General features: G+C 37.8%; 1 protein-coding gene across 2 annotated transcripts in view; it reads right to left on the reverse strand.

The window, feature by feature from the left end:
• The window catches only part of DDAH1 (dimethylarginine dimethylaminohydrolase 1), a 133,153-nt gene that overhangs the window by 56,927 nt on the left and 56,062 nt on the right, over nucleotides 1–20,164 (reverse strand). Inside the window, exon 1 of one of the 2 annotated variants that reach the window (XM_044238609.1) lies at nucleotides 9,923–9,965. The exons of the other annotated variant lie outside the window; for it this stretch is intronic. The gene's annotated coding sequence lies outside the window, so the exon portion shown is untranslated. Of the gene's footprint in view, nucleotides 1–9,922; nucleotides 9,966–20,164 lie in introns of those variants that run through there. 2 annotated transcript variants of the gene reach the window in all.

Consider the following 20,164-nt stretch of genomic DNA (forward strand, 5'->3'; position numbering starts at 1 on the left):
GGAAGAACAACTTTCAAACACATCTTAGATCAATTAGTCCAAAATAATTGTACCAAAGCACCAGAGGACTAAATGGATGCTTGCTGTGCTAATTAAAACATTCTTACTCATTTATTCAAGTAGGTTTGCTAAAGATCTCAATTTAGAAACCCTTCATTAGTACATCCTAAATGACTGTCGTATGTGCTAAAAATGAATAAGGCTGCTTATCTCTTAAAAATATTATACTTACTAATTTTTACCAATTGAAACTAACTTTCTTCACAACTGGTATAAGTTGGTACTTTTTTAACTGTACCACTTTGCCCAGTGTTTGAACACAATATTTAGGATGGTTTTTGGAATGCTGGGATTATTTTTGGGCAGAATGCGGCTTTTCTTTTTTCCTTCCTAGTCCTAGATTTTTTATGTGTTGTGATTGCAGCCTTCATTAGAGATGGTTGTGACGGGCTGCAGTCACTGTTAGTTGAGGACCTAGTAATTCATTCTGAGAAGCTGGCTTCTGATTCCAGGCTGCAGCGCGGCAAGTGGTTTTGTAAATATCCACCCTTTGTCATATGTTCAAACGTTTGCTCCTCCTAGAGCTTCTTTAAAATATGTTAGTGAAAAACCACCAGCTGAATATTTGTATGCTCATAAATAATAAGTACAGGCTTAGTTGTATGAAATGGCTAGTTTCAAGCAATGGTTCTTGTTTTTGACAGCTGTCTAAGTTCTAACACAGTGGTGACAAAAATAGTGAGTCATTTCTCTTCTCTGTGATCGAATCTGGGTCTTCTCAGCTGGACTTAGACTGGAATAGTTTGATAATATCTTCCTAACAGAAACATTCCAGTCAACGTTTTACCAAGGAAAACTAACTACTGTCCAGCTGTTAGGTTTTGTCTTTCCCAAATTGTTTCAGAAAAACATGGTAGCATTCTTGTCCTTACAGTTTTCTCTCTCTCTCTCTCTCTTTTAAAGTTTATTTCTGTTTCCAATTGATCACTAAATATTAACTTTTAACTAAAACATTTATCTGAGGAATACCTACTAGTCCCTTCTATGACGTGGAATGCACTTTGTAGCTTCTTTGGGGGTAATTCTCCAAGTACCTGAATGCTATCTAGATGTTCTTCTTATGAGGCAGTGCATGATGAAATTAGATTCTCTTAAATGTCATTGTCCCTATTTATTGTCCTTTCCCTTGAACCAGGGCTGAGCTGGCTAAGTTCCATTGTCTCGCAATCAGATTTATTATGGATCAGACGCATTCCATTTCACAACAGGAATGTGCTTATTATAAAATGTACAAAGCTTACAGTCCAACAGAGGACACACTCTGTTGGCAAAATCCAGTTTGTTCAACAATGAGTATGTTTTGTAAGATTTCTGAATGTATCTGAACTAAATTTAGTATCCCATCAGTTGACACTCAAATCTTGAAATCAAGACCAAGTGGACACAGTAATGTTTACACTAAACACAAAGCTAAATGCATTTTAGCATTACACAGATATACTCCCTAAGTGTTTCTTATTGACAGATAGTTAGCCAGATTTTCTTTGCTTCAGTTTGTCTGGGGATAGTGCCTCAGGAACTTTTAAAAGTAGATTAAATCAGGGGCACCTGGGTGGCTCAGTGGTTAAGCCTCTGCCTTCAGCTCAGGTCATGATCTCAGGGTCCCGGGATGGAGCCCCGCATCAGGCTCTCTGCTTGGTGGAAAGCCTGCCTCCCCACCCCACACTGTCTGCCTCTCTGCCTACTTATGATCTCTGTCTGTCAAATAAATAAATAAAATCTTTAAAAAAAAAAAAAGTAGATTAACTCAGGTCTTCAGAGGAGCACAATTTAACATACTCGTTAGTGATTAATGTCATTTAGTTTTTGTGCAATGAATGGAAGTGTATCCTTATAAACACCCAGGGAGAAACCAAAAGGTATCTCTAAGAATAAGAAGAGTATGGATAACATTTAGCTGTTAAAAAACTAGACTGCAACATTTTTTTTTTAAAAAGTAGGACTGTTAACAAGGACTCAAAGGAAATGTGCACAAATGAAGAGAACTACGGTTGGTCAGTGGATAATATTTGTTGTGTCACTGAAGGAAAAGTTGAGAAATAACCTGAACATTTAAAACTCCATCTACTATCTACAACTATAGTAACCACTCCCAAGGCAGATCTGTGCACATAGGATGTGGCTAGCTAATGCATGCTTTCTACTATTCTAAACATTCAAATGCTGATGTGACTCTGGGTAAGAAGAGTGGACCACTTGAAGCCACATTGTTAGGAGTCTTTTTCACTTCAGTTACCAGCCCCTGGTTCACCTGTGGTTCACTCAATTTAGGCTCTCACTGTGGGATTCCCTTGCTTCTGTGGGCAATACGCTGGGACTGTACTTGAAACAGCCCCAGTCCAGCTTTTGCTCCTGCATTTCGAGTCCATGCAAACACTTCCACAAACTCTGGCAGTGTGTCTGTCTCCAACAAAGTGGCACTCTTCTGGCTCTGTAACTAAGCCATTAGTCACCCAGTTTCTTGCCCTTCAGATCTCCTAGCCCAGTGCCCAGGGCACTTCCAACTGCGGGGAATATTTATCAACTCTCTGAGAGGTCTCTGTAAAATCTACTCTCCCTAGACTTGAGAAGAAATCCCATCCCATACATTCAATGCAGAAAAATTAGAAAGTACTGATCAGTAAAAATAAAACCATTAAAAACATTGTAATCCCAATACCATCTACAGATACCACTACTAATAATCTGTCACATAAACTTTTAAAATTTCCTGTACTTATGAAAATGTTTTTCTGCTCATGCTATTATAAAATTACACTATAAATACCAATATCCCAAATTTAAATAAAATACAGGGCACTGTTAAATAAGGTAATTTAAGAACGAATTCACACTTAAATTGAGATTATTTGCAATGGATTTCTTGAAAAATTATCTTCTGAAAATAGTCTTTTGTTGTAAGGTAGTTCCAGATACCATTAGTAAGGGTCCTTGTATTGAATTTTTTTATCCCTAAGCAAAGATTCAGATTTTTAGAGTGGTAAAAACAGAATTCGAGAACAGCTTTATAAAACATTTAAATATTTAAAGAAGTACTTCAGGACCAATCCGGGTAAGTGTTAAAATTTGAGGATACAAATCTATGTCAAAATTCACATGGTTTTCTTTTCTAAATATGCATGAATCAGATAGGAGAAAGAAAAAAAAACAAATATTTAGCTGCCAAAAAAATCTGTTCTGAGACATTAATAAAGATTTTCTTCTGCGACTATATGAAGTTTAAGTCTTGAACCAATTGCTGGGAAAGTAACTCTGCAACTGCAAAATAATTAATTATTAAATTTTAGACAGAAAGAGGTTCTCTGTTCTTTGTGGAGATGCAGAGCAGACCCAGAATACACCCAGTGAATCTGGGTCCTCAGTATGTTGAATACACCTGATATCCCATAACACCCGGAGAGGCTGCCAACTCCTTGTCCACACGGACTGCATGCCATGGAGCCCATTTTATGTCTCAAAAGGATTTAAAATTCATGAAGCTTGTTGAAAGCTCAGCTGTCACATTCAACTCATTCCAAAGTGTATGGGAAAAAGAGCAGAGCAGACATTTCAACTGAAGCTATTATTGTGCTTGAATAACCATATTCCATTAAATTGCTAATAAACCTACTAGAAGATGTTGATCACATCAACCATACAGTTTCATTCCTTTCCTTTATACCAGCTTGCTCCGTTTCGTTTTATGCAGTATTACTCTTTCTGTGCCCTTTATTCCAAGGTTGCCCAGGATTCAAAGCACTTATTCAGTAAGTTTGTAATCCAGTTTAGTGTGCTATTAACAGAATTCTTTAGAGAAGATCATGGAAAAAGAAAAACTTATTTTTGGGTCAGTGACCAATTTTAAAGGAAACACATACTAAACCCGTTTAAAGGAAAAGGTCAGGATCCATGAGGTATTAAGGAAAGAAGAAAAAGAAAAAACATTCATTTCCACAATTTTCCGACATTCCTTAAAAATAAAAACAAGCCTAAGTATGGAATGGCAAGGTCCCGGTTCCCCATACTGTGGTGAACAATACCGCCATTCATAGGAAGTTAGAAAGCAGGGGTTTTTCCTCAACACCGGGGAAGTTTCGCCTTTCCTTCCCTTTATTTATTCTGAGGTTCAAAATTGAACCCTATAAATCTTGAGTTAGTCTCTCAGAACAAATAATAATATAAAATGTATTAAATGCTTTCAAGTTGGCTTCTTACTAATATAACTAATTAACTCCCTCTCCATTACAAATGGCTTATTAAGCCACGGTGGTGCTAGTGTTAAATAATGAAAAGAAATGAAGCTGAATATAGGTTCTATAGAATTAGGCATTTTTAAAGAACTAATACATGATCTCAGTAAGTCTATCGGATGACTGAGTTAAATAGGTTAGCCCTCACTTAAAGATTCATTGAAAATGTATGATGGGAAAAAAATCAAAGTTAAGGGAACAAATGTTGTAATTTTAAAATTCTTTCATTAAACAGGAAACAGTTTGTTTCCTGTAATTTTTTTTTTTTCTATTCAGTATATACATCTAAGAGCCTTAGGAGAAGGGATACCTATCCCCAAGCTCAGGGTACCTAATATTGGTCTCTAACTAGTTTTCCAATGGATAGAGTCTGAGGTACCATTTCTTTCCATCGAGCAACTGACCATTTTCAGAAAGTTTGAGCTTTCTTTTTTTTTTTTTTTTAACTAATAAAGCCAAGCCAAATAAAAGTAAAATTTACTTTCTGGATTATCTTATGATTAGGAAAATATTTGTGTCTATCTTTTTACTTTTTATTTTTTAAAAAAGATTTATTTATTTGAGAGAGAGTGAGAGAGGGTGCACGAAAGAAGGGGGAGGGGCAGAAAGAGAGAATCCTGAAGCTGACTCCCCACTGACTGTGGAGTCCAACCACACATCCACATGTCGAGGGGCTCTCAGGGCGGGATCCCAAGACCCGGGGATCACAACCTGAGCCAAAATCAAGAGTTGGCCACTTAACGTACTCAGCCACCCTCTATCTTTTTAGAGTGACCAAGATTAGGTGTAGTGAAAGAGCTTTTCCTGCAGATTCCTCTCTGAAACATCTTAGCGAGAACACATAAAAACCAGCTCTACATCATGCACAAAGCTGTGGTAGAGAGGAAGTAAATGTTAAAGCAGCAATAATATCATTCAACAAAAATAAACATGAGTAACAGCCCAATAAAAAAGCTGTGAAATTATAGTAACTTTACAACCCATCAGAAACAGCAAAACACACCATTACTTTAACAAATATTTATTGATCACCTAATAGATATCAAAGCTAGATGCAGATATATGTGTGATAAATTTCTGAACTGGAGAGTCAAATGAAACAAAACTAGCACATGATATAACTCACAGAATCGTGAAATATTAAAATCAGAAGAGATCTTAGCAGTCATAGAGATCAGGGAACCAAGTCCCATTAACTTTAAGTAACTTTCCTCAGTCATAGATTCTAAAGCATGACTTAGAACCCAAGGCCCATATTTACAATATAACAAGATCTTGACCCAGTAAAAATATATATATTTTAAAGATGTTTATTTGCTAGAGAGAGAGAGAGGAAACAAACACAGGCAGGGGGAGTGCCAGGCAGAGGGAGCAGCAGATTCCCTGCTGAGCAGGAAACCTTACGTGGGACTCTATCCCAGAGCCCTGTGTTCAGGACCTGAGCCAAAGACAGACGCTTAACTCACCCAGGCATCCCAGTAAAAATGTTTTTAAGACAAAAAGCCAATGTTAAGACTACTAACATAACACCATTTCTACTTAAACAGCATGAAAACAGTTAATATATCATTATATATAAATATGAACTTAAATTATCTTCTTAGACACAAGTACAAATTACCACATTTCATTTATCAAGTTTTCATTTTAGCTGGAATTTCACTTTCTGTAGCATAAAATGAGGAAGCATCTGCCATCTGATGAAACCAACGATCACAGAATAGATGTGGCTTGGCACTGGAAGACGAGAGTGAGGACCATGGCACTCTGTGACATTATCCCGGCAGGCACATTTTTAGATGTTTCCGCATAATGCACAGTTAGTGGCCCAGGTGTTTTTCAACTGTGTTTCAACTGATAAGAAAAAATTTTAAGTCAAAGCTATTCACAGACTCTGACAGATTTTCCCTAAATGATTCTTTCGCAAGGCAAAACATAACTCCCTCCCTGCCAATATACACACACAAAATACATACACACCCATGTATAATAAGACTTTAGAGTAATTGGAGAATTGAAGATTTGGCTTCTTAAATAAGTTGACAACCTCTCTTCCTCTTCATCTTATCTTATGAAAAATTCAAACGTATGTAGTATAAACCATGACACAGTTTTTGTATTTGATTTCTCATCTGATAGCTGGACACTTCAAATATATATCTAAAATGAATAGTAAACATGTGTCATATGACCAAAGTTTTTGACCTGAATATGAGATAATAATCTGTGCTGATTTTTACAGGTGACTTACTAGACTCCATTCTATTATTTCAGCCATTTCCGCATATTGCATTTTACAAAGGACATAAGTGAAAAATGATTTTGTTCGATATGTATGGGTGGGTGTCAAATTTTGCAAACCAGAAAGGGATAGAAGAAATTAATTAGGGTGAAGAAAATATCCCCTATTAAAGGCAAAATTATAGATAATATTATGTATCTTAATATAGATCTTAATAGAAGATATTATATATCTTAATATAAGCTATTAAGAGGGAGTCCTTTGGCATCTTCTCCTTTAAGCTGCTCCTTCATAAGCTTTCCCCCAAATGGCCACATGCAAATGTTAGCCTTGTTTAGGTGCTTAGCGTGTTTCTATTAATACAAATTTCTAGTAATCTATTGGGAAGAGGATTGCATTCTGCTCTAGAAGGCTTATCAAAAAACAGCAAATTAATACCCTGCCTACGGAGACTGGGATTCTTTTTAACCAAGTGAAAATCCTGGCATATAAAATACCCTATTTTTGCAGATGAAATAAGCATCCAGACAGTTGTTTTTTGATACCACTAAGCCAAGCATAACAGGAGAAGGCTCCATACATTTACTAGAAACACTGCAGAAAATTTACAGTGACAGGTAAATGGAAAAGCCACTAGAATAATGCACAGTTGAAATTCTAAATTAAAAACAAAACAAAACTTCCAGGGGTGCCTAGGTGGCTTAGTTGGTTAAGTGTCTGTCTTCGGCTCAGGTCAGGATCCCAGGGTCCCGAGACTGAGCCCCACATCAGGCTCTCTGCTCAGCAGGGACCCTGCTTCTCCCTCTCCATTTGCCTGTTACTCTGCCTACTTGTGAGCTCTCTGTCAAATAAATAAATAATGGGCACCTGGGTGGCTCAGTGGGTTAAGCCAATGCCTTCGGCTCAGGTCATGATCTCAGGGTCCTGGGATGGAGTCCCGCATCGGGGGTCTCTGCTCAGCAGGGAGCCTGCTTCCCTCTCTCTCTCTCTCTCTCTGACTGCCTCTCTCTCCGTCTACTTGTGATCTCTCTCTGTCAAATAAATAAATAAAATCTTTAAAATAAATAAATAAATAAATAAAATCTTAAAAAAAAAAAAAAATCTCCAGGGGCGCCTGGGTGGCTCAGTGGGTTAAGCCTCTGCCTTCGGCTCTAGTCATGATCCCAGGGTTCTGGGATCGAGCCCCGAGTCAGGCTCTCTGCTCAGCAGGGAGCCTGCTTCCTCCTCTCTCTCTGCCTGCCTCTCTGCCTACTTATGATCTCTGTCAAATAAATAAATAAAATCTTAAAAAATAAAATCTCCAAAGGCAAATTTCAAAAAGATTTTACCTTTACCATGTCTAAATTTCTAACGTGCTTTAAATGCAAAAAAATACATCTTAGGGACACATAGGTACTTAAAATGTGATGAAGATCACTGATTGCTCCATTATCTGTGAATAAGTTATTTGGCCATATTCCCACTGGACACTGATGGCATTGTTCATGTTGACTTCCTAGCCATATTATATTCTGGTTCTGACTGTTAGATCCCTTTGCACTACTGGCTCTCTCCTTTGTCTGCCTATCTTGTGCATGCACACGTGCACACACGTTTTGAGATCTCTCCATTCTGGCTGGTAGGAATATGAACTATTCCCATCTATTTTAAGTTCCAGGAATTTTTTGGTCTATTTTCTAGTTCTCTCTCCAGTCTTAAGTACTTGCTTTTATGCATGCACAGACGAATTTATAGCCAAAGACTGAAGGAGCAATTCTGCAGATGTCTAGAATACTCTCTTCATGAAGCACACTCACCTCCTGAATTCTGTCCTGAAATTCTTTTTTTTTTTTTCAAGATTTTATTTATTTATTTGACAGAGATCACAAGCAGGCAGAGATGCAGGCAGGGGCGTGGGGGAAGCAGGCTCCCTGCTGAGCAGAGAGCCCAATGAGGGGCTTGATCCCAGGACCCTGAGACAATGACCTGAGCTGAAGGCAGAGGCTTAACCCACTGAGCCACCCAGGCGCCCCTGTCCTGAAATTCTTGGTCTCCTCAACCTCTCATCTTATCCCCTGAACTCAGCAAGACCACTGAGCTCTGTTCTGTTCCCCTTATCCCCTGAGTGGCTGGAAACAGACTCCAGACAGTGAGTTGGGGCAAGTGAAGATCTCACTTCATTTATTTCCTTTCCCTCAGGGATCACAGTCCCATACTTCCTCTTCTACACTGTCTGGAAACCAGGGATACACATAATTGGTCCAGTTTTCTAACTGTTCACAACAAAAGGGAAATACCTGTAGGCTTTCATGGCTAGAAAAAAGGCTAAAACCCATACACTCAAACATTGTAACTTTATTTCCCTAATGACTTCCGTGACAACATTCTACAATTTCTCCTAACTCAAGTGATTGTTTTTTCTCATTAAAACAGCGAGGGCCAACATCTTCCCTTTAAACAAATAAATGGATGGTCTAGAAAATCCTTCTGTAGAACAAGTATGATTCTTGATGATTTTGGTGACAATGGCAGACAGTAAGTGTGATAAAAACTCCTTGAGGATTTATTTGAATGTTATTTAAATGCTATGCCCTGATATAGCCATTAACTCTAATAGAGCTTGGAAGCTAATTAAGAACACCATTTATAACTACATAGCACTGTGTTTCTGCACTGTGTTTAGGAGATGAACCTGTAGCAAAGAGATTAATAAGAAAATTCAGCCATTATATTAAAATTAACAGAGACCCAGAAGCATGATTCATGATTACAGCTGAGTCTTCTCCTCTGTTCTATCTATTTAAGATCCTATATAAGAGAACCTCGGCAGGCCAGAGTGCCTTTGCTCAAGAAGTCAGAGCCATCGGCATAGAGCAGAGCAGCTAAAAACACTGATCCCCACCTATACCCAGCAGGCTTTTCTAACTTGAAGCAAAAACAAATTCAGAATGGCTTGGGAAAAAAATACTGAATTTTAGGCCTGGTGAAGAAAACCGGGAACACCTTAAAAGAAAATAAGTAGTAAATGGGTATTAAATATAATTTTAATGACAGATATTCTTTAATAATCTGCTTTTAGGAGGACTATCTCATTTTAAAACACACTTAAAATTTTTTTTTTAATTTATTTATTTTAAAGAGAGATAGAGAGAGCACAAGCAGGGGGAGGCGCAAAAGGAAAGGGTGAGAGACAATCCTGGCTGAGCATGTAGTTCAACACGGAGCTCCATCTCAGGACCCTGAGATCATGACTTGCGCTGAAATCAAGCAGGGGATGCTTAACCTACTAAGTGATCCAGGTGCCCCTTAAGACACACTTTAAAAGAATATTATCCAGTTAGGAAATGTGTCATCTTCGTCGTCAAATCATTTTACCCTGGGGAACTCTTATGTTTGGATTGCAAGGCCTTACCTGCTGCAGCGTGGCTGGTCAACAGTCAGGCCAGCCTTTCAAGGAGTTGGGCTGGGAGAGTCACTGAATCCATGGACACTGGAATCTGCCAGGCTTCATTCTGAGCATAAAATCAGCCACTTAATAGGTGTGTGACCCTGAGATAATCTTTAACTTCTCCAAATTCAAGTTCCTTCACTTGACACCTGTCCAACTTTTGGATCTTTTTTAAGTGGAGATTATAATTTAACTATCTCCTAGGGTTGAGGGTATGATCAAATAAAATTATGTATGTAAAAGCTTTAGCACAAAGCCTAGAACATAGGAAACAATTTCAGCTATTGTTACTGTTGCTACTATTGTTAAGGAAAACAAAACAAAACAAACAAAAAACTCCAAACTGCCTCTTTCTTATTAATCTTATTAATACTAGCTTTGTAAATACAAGTTATATAAATAGAGAGTAAATGCCATAAACTATGAGGCTATAGATATAATCTGAAAGGTTGAGTGAAAAGTAATTATATAATTTTACCTCATCTTCACTGTTTTCCCTAAGAAATGAAACTGGAAGGATGGTGAAAGGGAACAGTATACTTAATTTGTCTTACTTCACCTCTCTCTGCCCCCCCAATTTCTAAATGCGTTGTCCAAAATCATTTGGTCCCTTAGGAAACTATAAAATTACATACTATATTAAAACTCGTGAAAATTTCACTGTAAGAATCCATAGGCACCTCCTCTTTAACTTAGCTGGACGTGGCATTCAGGAAGGTCCTGCTTAGATAAACTACCACTCTAGGACAATCAATTGCTCCACTGGGCTCCTGACGAAGCTATTTTTATCCGCTTTCAATGTGGAATATTTGGTTTTCTGACTGATGGATTCTCTGTTAAGATCCCAGGATTCACTGAAAGGAGTTGAAAGAGATAACCCCTGAGAGGTTATACAAAAAAGTGCTTAAATTCATAGCCTTCGGAATTGAACAACGCCATTCAAATCCTTGTTCCGGGGGTGCCTGGGTGGCTCAGTGGGTTAAGCCTCTGCCTTCAGCTCCGGTCATGGTCTCAGGGTCCTGGGATGGAGCCCTGCATTGGGCTCTCTGCTCAGCAGGGAGCCTGCTCCCCCCTCTGTCTCTGGCTGCCTCTCTGCCTATTTGTGTCTCTTTCTCTGTGTCAAACAAATAAATAAAATCTTAAAAAAAAAAAATCCTTGTTCCAATAGTTGCTGATTGATTGGGCAAGTCTAAGCCTCGGTTTCCTCATTTATAAAACTGACATTAAAAGTTGCTTTTACCGGACAGGGCTGTGGTGATGAATAAAATGGTATACATAAAGCACTTAGCATGGTGCCCTACCCACAGCAAATGTTCACTGAATATTACCTGTCTGTTAAAGTTTAGCCCGGGAATCCAAATAATCCACACAAAAACTCTGGACGCAGATGACGTGCCACTTCCCCATTACCGATTGATTCATCCACTAAGCAGACGTGTGCTGAGTGGCTGATGCTGTGAGGCCCTGTGCTCAATGCTGTACTTCACTGCAATCCTTTGTCATGAGGGGTATCTCTGCTCTCATGCTAATGTCTACTTCACTGAGGGACCTGGTGCAAGACCTACCACGTAGGAGATGTTAACAAGGTAGGTTTGTTTTTCTTTTTGAATGAATATATATAAGTAAGGGATGAATGAATGAACGGCATGACACAAGGATGATTAAAATGAGCTCTCTGATCTCAGAGAACTCACGGTCTAGCTGAAGTTGGAATTCGCCCTCCAAAAGGAAAATGAAATCAAGGTGGATATAAGGAGGGTATTTCAGATAGGAGGATCACCATGAGGAAAATACTGAAAATTTCTTTCTTTTTTTTTTTTTAAGATTTTTTGTTTATTTTAGAGAGAGAGAGCGTAAGTGGGAGTGGGGGGAACAGATGGAGAAGCAGAGGGAGAAGAAGCAGTCCCTCTGCTGAGCAGGGAGCCTGACACAGGGCTCGATCCTAAGACTTTAAGTTCATGACCTGAGCTGGAGGTAGATGATCAACCGAGACACCCAGGTGTTCCCTAAACTCTTTTTTTAAAATGAAAATTTCTATTATAGTTATGCTAGTATAGTTCAGCAATAATGGCAAAAGAACGTGTAACCAAACTTGACATTTCTAGAAGATCTTTTAACTTTCAACAAAAAACACAGAAATTTATTACTTATCCTAGAAAAAAGAAACTCTAGCCAATTTTATACCTGTAGTCCAAGGACAAAAGGGAATATACTGTCACATACTGTTCTATGTCTGGCCAAACCCAATCCTGTCTCAGTGTCCTTGTCTTATTTGCCAGTGGTTAGCAATACCAATTACTACGCACCCCTCTTTTCTATCCTATGGCTAAGTAGGAAGAGACGAAGGAAGAACAGGGATCAGGAATCAGCTTTATCCAGGGTCCCCTGGTAAAGAGCTAATTGGAGAACTGGCAAGGTCTTCTACCTTCCAGTCAGAACTGAACACAACTTGATCCATGAGGTGGGCTGATGTCATTTTAAAACCCAATCACACCATTCCTCACCCCACCCACATGTCCCAAGACATTCCTCAAGGAAATAGGAAACACAGGGGAATGCTTGGCTGAGCAAAAAGATAAAGGTGGAACCCACTTCCTACTTTAAGCAAAAGGACTTCAGAATTTACTAAAATATGTGGCTAACCAACAGGATCAGCAGCTTACTGCCATGGATCAGAAGACCAAAATGTTTCAGGGCAATGGACTCCTTTAAGAAAGCACGAGGAAAAGAAAGAGTCCCCTGCATCCAGTACTCCACATGCAACTTTTTATTTAGGAGAGAGAGGATGTAGTGTATTTGGATGAAATGGATTCTTGTTCTTCTGCTATAGATAGCAGAAAGCCAAGCTTCTTGATTTGGTTTATTTGATCTCTAACTAAGAATGGACTAATAAGACAAATTTACAGCCTACAGTAATAAAAAAAGCAAAAAAAGGACAAACAAAAAGAACAAAAAATGCCCCCAAAAGCCAAAAACAAAACCCCCCCAAAAACTCCAGAAACAAAACCAAAAACAAAACACAAGTACTATAACTCAAATATCCTAAAACCAAACTTCTTTCATTGTTTGTATACCTTATAAGTAATAATCTGGGAGGAATTAAATCATTTAGTTGCCTGGGTGTATAGTTTTCAAATAGTTCATCTTGGAGACAATGCAAGAAAACAGTATCACCCAGATTCAATACATGTTTAATTCATGTTTTATTGGGATGCCATAAAAAATGCAGATCTAGTACCTCACCTTTTTTTGAGATTGCATCTGTCAGCCCTATTAAAGGAACAAAACTGTGGAGTTGTGAAGGTCCACTTTTGCTCATTATTTTTGTTGTTGTCGTTTCTTGGTCCATGTCTCTGAGTAGACCCAAAAGTTTCTGCTTAGGAAAATCTTTGCTTTGTTTTTCTGCGTCTCTGCTACTTTTTCATAACAAAATCATGAGCTCACTGGCACGATTTATTAAGAACAATCAGGGAGGCCTGCCTAAAGAACTCACAGTCTACTCTTCAGAAATTCTAAAATGTACACCTGCATTTACTCACCTACTGTAATACTGAATTCAGTAAGTTGTACCTACTATAGAAATGTGATAGATGATGTTATTTATATCATCACACTACGGCCTCATGGGGCCCCAAGAGGAAATTCTGAGGTAAGCAGTGAGAACACTATCACTTCTCAGTAACTGATTTGCCTGCATCTTTGTGGCCTTACAGACTGAAACACCTACCAGGTCCACCCCTTACTACTAGCAGTAGAAAGCTTAGCTTGAAATCTGTGACCCATCTGTAACAGTGGCTAGATCATGCACATCATTAACAGCATTCCTGGCTCTTCCTCACAATAATTATTCTTATCTTATTCCTTTCTCCATATTTTGATTGATTTTGCCTTGCATTTTTTAAATATTTTATTTATTATTTATTTGACAGATAGAAATCACAAGTAGGCAGAGAGGCAGGCAGAGAGAGGGGAAGGGAAGCAGGCTCCCCGCTGAGCAGAGAGCCCGATGCGGGGCTGGATCCCAGGACCCTGGGATCATGACCTGAACCCAAGACAGACGCTTAACCCACTGAGCCAACCAAGCACCCCTCTGCATTGTATTTTATATACCCTAAGCTGTCTTCTATCTCTTCTAGACATCGTGACACATAAATGGAAAACATATAAAAATGTAAGCAGAAATATCATCCACACTCACAATGTGATTACACTCTTGAAAGACATGGTAAGCAATATCTGGGATTTCTAAAGCTTTATCTACACAGTTCTAGAACAACTGGCTGAAAAAGTGAACACTTCTGAGTACACTAGTTTGACACTCTTTCATCAATAAATTCTCGTGCTATGTAGAAACTGTCTTTGAGTAGTAAGAGTAGCTATGATAATATACTGTGTTGACACAATTTAACAATAAAATGACAGAAATGTTCCCTTTTTCCATGAGCCTAGAGCTCCTAAGAGAGAAAGGAGACTACTGTGAAAACTTGAAATTTGAAATTTGTTAAAAGTGAAATCTTCCATTCTTGACAACTTTTTTTTTTAAAAGATTTTATTTATTTACTTGACAGACAGAGATCACAAGTAGGCAGAGAGGCAGGGAGAGAGGAGGAAGCAGGCTCCCTGCTGAGCAGAGAGCCCAATGTGGGGCTCGATCCCAGGACCCTGGGATCATGACCTGAGCCGAAAGCAGAGGCTTAACCCACTGAGCCACCCAGGCACCCCTTGACAACTTCTTTTACTTGGATTTATTCACTTTCCAGAGGACAGAAAAGAACAACAAGATATATCCAAAATACTAAAGACAGTTTTAACGGGCATATACAGAAGAGCATGGTTCATATTTACCTTAAGGAAAAAAGTTGCAATGAGGCTGCAATATAATTTTAGTTTGAATTTTAAGAGAAGCAGCTTTTGAGCTATTTTAAAATTCCTCTCATTTAAGCACAGAATCAGATATTGCTACATATAAAAATTTTAAAAGAAGCACTATTACTATCTTATTTGAAAGAAAACATTTTTCATAAACTGTTTTGCATCTAGTTCTTTTTAAAGGTGCTCTGAAATTGTGGTTTTTAAAAAAATTCACCTCCTGTCTCTCTTTTCCAGCCAGCATCTAAAAGTGAACATTTTTTTCTCCTCAAGCAGTCTTTCATCTAGTAACAAATGAGACTGATTGCCAGGTTTTTTATTGACAGAATATTTTAAAAAGACAGTGTATATATATGAATTTCCCACACTGTTTTAGACTCAAATTTGATATTTTCTTCTGAAACCTGTAATTTGTTACAAATACCAAGATATAAAAGTTCTTTCTGGATTTTCTGGTAAATAGAGCTGACCTAAAGTTTCATTTCTAGAAAACACAATTAACCAATTAAAAATATCAGAATTCTTGTTTTTGCTCCAAAAATATTAGTTTAACCTCAACCGATATCTGCTCTCTTAAGACAGCAGTGTGTGTGTGCCCACAGAGGAGTGTCTGTTCCAAGTGATAAGAAGGGAATCTGTGTGTGTTGGCAGTGGACTGGGACCCTCCCTAGGGCTTGCTAGGGTTGGATCTGGAAAGGAATGATAGCAAGTTTGAGAAAATTTTTCCCTTGAACATGGAAACTCTTGGGTTTACCAAACAGAATTACAGAAAAGAAGCAAAGCAAAATGAAACAGTTATATCCAAGAAAAATCTGAAGAGAACCATTCAAAACGTGCAGGAGACACTGTACTTAAAATGTACTTGAAGGCTCATTTCTGTAAGGGCCGCCTGAACATCCCCAAGCCCTACTATTGAGGAATCTTATTTCCAGGCACTGTGTCCTGGAGCATTTGCAATTTTTCAATTGGAACTCTCAGTACTTTAAAAATAGTCTAAAGTCAGAAATTGAAATACTGATCTATTTTTCAACCCCCAAGTTGATCCTTAGTCAATATAACACTGAACGTTTCTGAACAAAGGGATTCTTAAGGCTGGCTGTGGTTCAGGCATGTCTTAAACTTATTAAAGCAGAAAATAAGTTCTTCACAAAAGAAAAAAAAAAATTATGTCTATCCTTAGTTGGAAAAAGATCTATTTTCTCCCTAATGCTGAATTATGTATTCAATCAGTTCAAATTTTATTTTGGACCATTAATCTGTAATTTAACATAGTTGTTAAAATAAATGGATGTCTCGGTCTATTTTATGTCAGGCTGTTTACTAGAAAAATAATTCAATGGGCTGAACTCATAAAATATAGTTTCCCTTGTGTAACTGCTTACAAGTGGATACAGGTACCCTTGGCAAAATTTACATGTTACATTTTAACAGTGTAATTGCTGATAACAAAACACTTTAGGTACTACAAAACAATTTCTACATCTTAAATCACAACTATATTCCTTCTGCTAGCTTTAATAGGATAAAAAATCTTTTTATAACTAGATTTTAACAGTAAAATTCTAGAATATTTTCAAGCCCATACAAAAGGTTTATGTAATTTTCCTTTAAGAATTACATATTATAATTCACAAATAAAGCTAATCAGAGAAAGGCAAAACAACATAACAATTCACAACTATTAAGAGAATTCAAAGACCTCCATTTCTAGGATCCACTTCTTAGAGGATGCCAGCTGGTCCTAAACACCCATTTTACATGAAACTTCTGCCTCAGGATTGGAGGTGACAAACCTTGCTCAACCACATTCTAGAAGGTACTGCTAGGCTTCATTTGTCCTTACCATAGCTGACTGCCATCAAATTGCCATCCAAAACTGCTTTAGGGAAGCAGTTCTTCCGAAATCTTTTCAACAGATTCCCTGTTTTAACATCCACCTGTGTTACTGCAGAACAGTCTGACCCGGATTGAGCCATGGAGCAAATAATAACACTAACTGCAACTCCAGACAAAAAAAAAATAGAAGTTAATTTTCCAGACTCTTGTGGGAATATAGAGCATGTCTGCTGAAACTGAATCCAAGAGTTCAATGATATTGTAGCCTCAAGTATTTCTTTATATTCCACGTAATGGCTTTTCCGTTCTTCATGTTTTATAACACACTACTGAGCCATGATTTAGAAAGTGAGGGAAATTCTCCCTCACCCTCCTTCCCTCTCTCTCTCTCAAGTTGAATTGTATGAAAATTATAATTGCAAAGTGGAACTCTAACAGAAAGCCACAGGACTTGTTCCATGTAGGGCTTAGCAAATGCCATCACTGCCATGTACGTTAGTTTGTGCTGATTTTCTTTATTTTCACGGAACGTAATTTTCTTTATGCATTAAACCTGAACTTCTTTCCTCTGGGTTTTGTTTTGCTTCATTTTTGCCAGGAAATAACCAACTCTACAATCTGCCCTTAGGCAGACACTCTGTCATTCACCTCTGTTTTATCTTCTCTTGGCAAGGACAGATAGGTTCTTTCACTGATACTACTGTTAAACTACATTAGGATTTCTCTTTTTATGCAGGGGCTACCAGATTCTCTATCAGTTCTGTACAGCTGCCACTTTATATTATTCTGAGAGCAGAGATGTTAGCAATTCTCTTCAGTATAACTGAATGATAAGCCAAATGTATTCATTTCCATTTGGTCTACAATCAAGCACAATAACAAAGATTACCCAAAAGAAATAGGGTTAAAACTGTATCTAAGACTACAGAGGGAAACACTCAAACACCTGAGGAAAGGATACTATTTTTCCCTGACATTAAAAAACTTACTGTAAAAATAATATACTCGATCCTATAAAGGGTGTACGTCATCAAATTGTTAGTACAGACACTGAGTTATTTCCTCTAAACAAACACAGGTGTCAGGAAGCTTAAGCATATAAATAGGGTCCGTCTTTATTTTTCTGTAAGCTTGCTTTAAAGTCTTTTAAAAAGTAATGCTCTGGATCAACAGAACAGGGCTGGTACCAAGGTGCAGTTCATTCCCTGCTCTACCTCTGGCTGCGGAAATACTTGGTCCTTGCCTAAAACTAAAGTGCCCTAACGAAGTGCTGCTTTATAGCAGTGAATGATAAACTGGAGAGGGCATGTTGGAAAGGAAGTCTTGAAAGAAGGTGGGGTCCATAACAAGACCTCAAAGAGAGCGGGGAGGCAAGAAGCCACGAATCACCAAAATGTTTTGTTTCTTTGCAAGAAAGAAGGTGAGGTGTAAGACTCTTCATGTGCTCTTATCCCGAGCTCCCCAACATGAGATGAATACTTACCCGAATACATCTTGTCCACTCATCTGAATACATCTCTGTTGAAATTAGAAATAAAACAAATAGTAATGTTGTCAACTGAAAACAAACAGTGTGGTTGTAAACACTGAAGAGTGTATTGCTATTAGCCTTCCACAGTTTTAGAGAAGATGAGAACTAAGGACCTACTACGTGACAGGGCTATGTTATTGCCTTGTTTGAGTCGTACACCCCCCTGGCGTGGTATACAGGGTGATGTTATTTTACAGGTGTGGAAGTGGGGGCCCAAAAAAGATAACTTATTCAAAGTCACATTACCTAGAACATGGAGAAGCCAGGATCACAATTCAGGCCTGTTTAACTTCAAAGCCCACGTACTTTTACATCAAAGCTTCATCTTTATGAGAGATTTAGGGAATAGAATTTTATCCTGGGAAACTAAGGAAGAAACTCAAATACAATAAAGTATCTTTTTTTTTTTTTAAGTTTAGATTTGTTATGCTCTTCCTTTCTCTTCTTAAATCTGTAGTCCAAACATCCTCTTCCTCTCATCAAATGAATCATTAACCTCCATGATAAATTATGGGACTCTCAAGAATGTGAAATTATCACCAAGTCCAAAAAGTACATAAATAAAACAACTATTATATATTTTAAAACTTGAAATATCAGTAAGAATACATATAAAACATAATAAACTTTACACATTCATAAATAGTAAGCTAAAAAAAAACACTATATTCCAAGAACACAAGCCCTGGGGGGGGGCAGTGTAGGGGAGAGGGAGAAGCAGACTCCCCACTGAGTAGGGAGCCTAAAGCGTCGCTCGATTCCAGGACCCTAGGGCCATGACCCAAGCTGAAGGAAGATGCTCAACAGACTGAGCCACCCAGGCACCCCACTATATTCCGTTTTTATGACATTTTTACATTTCTATATTAAAAAATGTTATATCAAAGCTTTATAATTACATGTTATATTACAAAGAAAGTCTGTATGACTCAGAGAAATGATAAAAATTAAAGTATATTTACTAAAAATGAAAGAAAATCTTCATTTGAAACATAATAACACACACACACATTATTTTTCATTAAAAGAGTTTAGACCTTCCTAGTTGAGGGTTTGTTTTTGGTGTCTGCATCCACTTTTTAAATATTTCCATCTCCCCTGCACACAAAGCTCTTAAGAGTTATGAACAGGAAGTTTTCTCCTATATTTTCCCCAGTAGAAAGTTCTCTAGCTGCACACTGACTTACTCACTGCCCCAAATGTTAAAGTCCTGGGCAAAGTTTTAATAACTGATTTAGGAATGACGAGACATTTACAAATTTAATACATTTTGCCCTTTTTTCAGACCATGTAGAATGAAGGAAGCCTCAGTATGCTTGAAATATCTCTTAGCAACTGAGAGCAGGGCCAGCCAACAATGGATGATTCATTGAATTAGCTTGAGTGTACAGCAATGTCTGCCAAAAGGTCTGCACAGACTCACATTGCTAGACACTATGGTAAAACGTACTCTGACCTCTTTTAAAACTCTATCAGAGCGGAAAGCTAAACTTACAGCTTTCCAGCAATTCACTGGCATCTGGAAATATGCTTGAATTACAATATCTTGCTTTGAAAACTATCAATAGACTTTCTTACATTATCATTTTCACCTAATTTAGACAATAGCTACTACTAATTAGGGATTTCCAAAGGACCCCACCATGTTTTTAAGCCCTAAAAATAATGATTGCCCATTCAACTGAAATCTGAAAGGAGGCTTTTTGAAGTCTGAAACTGAAAGAACTGATTGTTAGTTTTTTGTAATATTGACCCAAGGATTATGCAAGAGATTACCTTAAACAATGATTTGCAGATTTAAAATTGGTAAAGAGTATGCAGCAGATACCCAGTGTGTCGGTATATGTATAAAGGTAGAGATTATAGCAGAGGATCCTTTCTTATAAAATCTTGTAAAATTCAAAAGACTTAAGTTATTTTGCTTACATCTGTTATTTCTCTCTTATAACATCTTTTTAGGGGTAGGTATT

This window comes from Neovison vison, chromosome 2, assembly GCF_020171115.1.
Source record: "Neovison vison isolate M4711 chromosome 2, ASM_NN_V1, whole genome shotgun sequence".
Classification (NCBI taxonomy): domain Eukaryota; kingdom Metazoa; phylum Chordata; class Mammalia; order Carnivora; family Mustelidae; genus Neogale; species Neogale vison.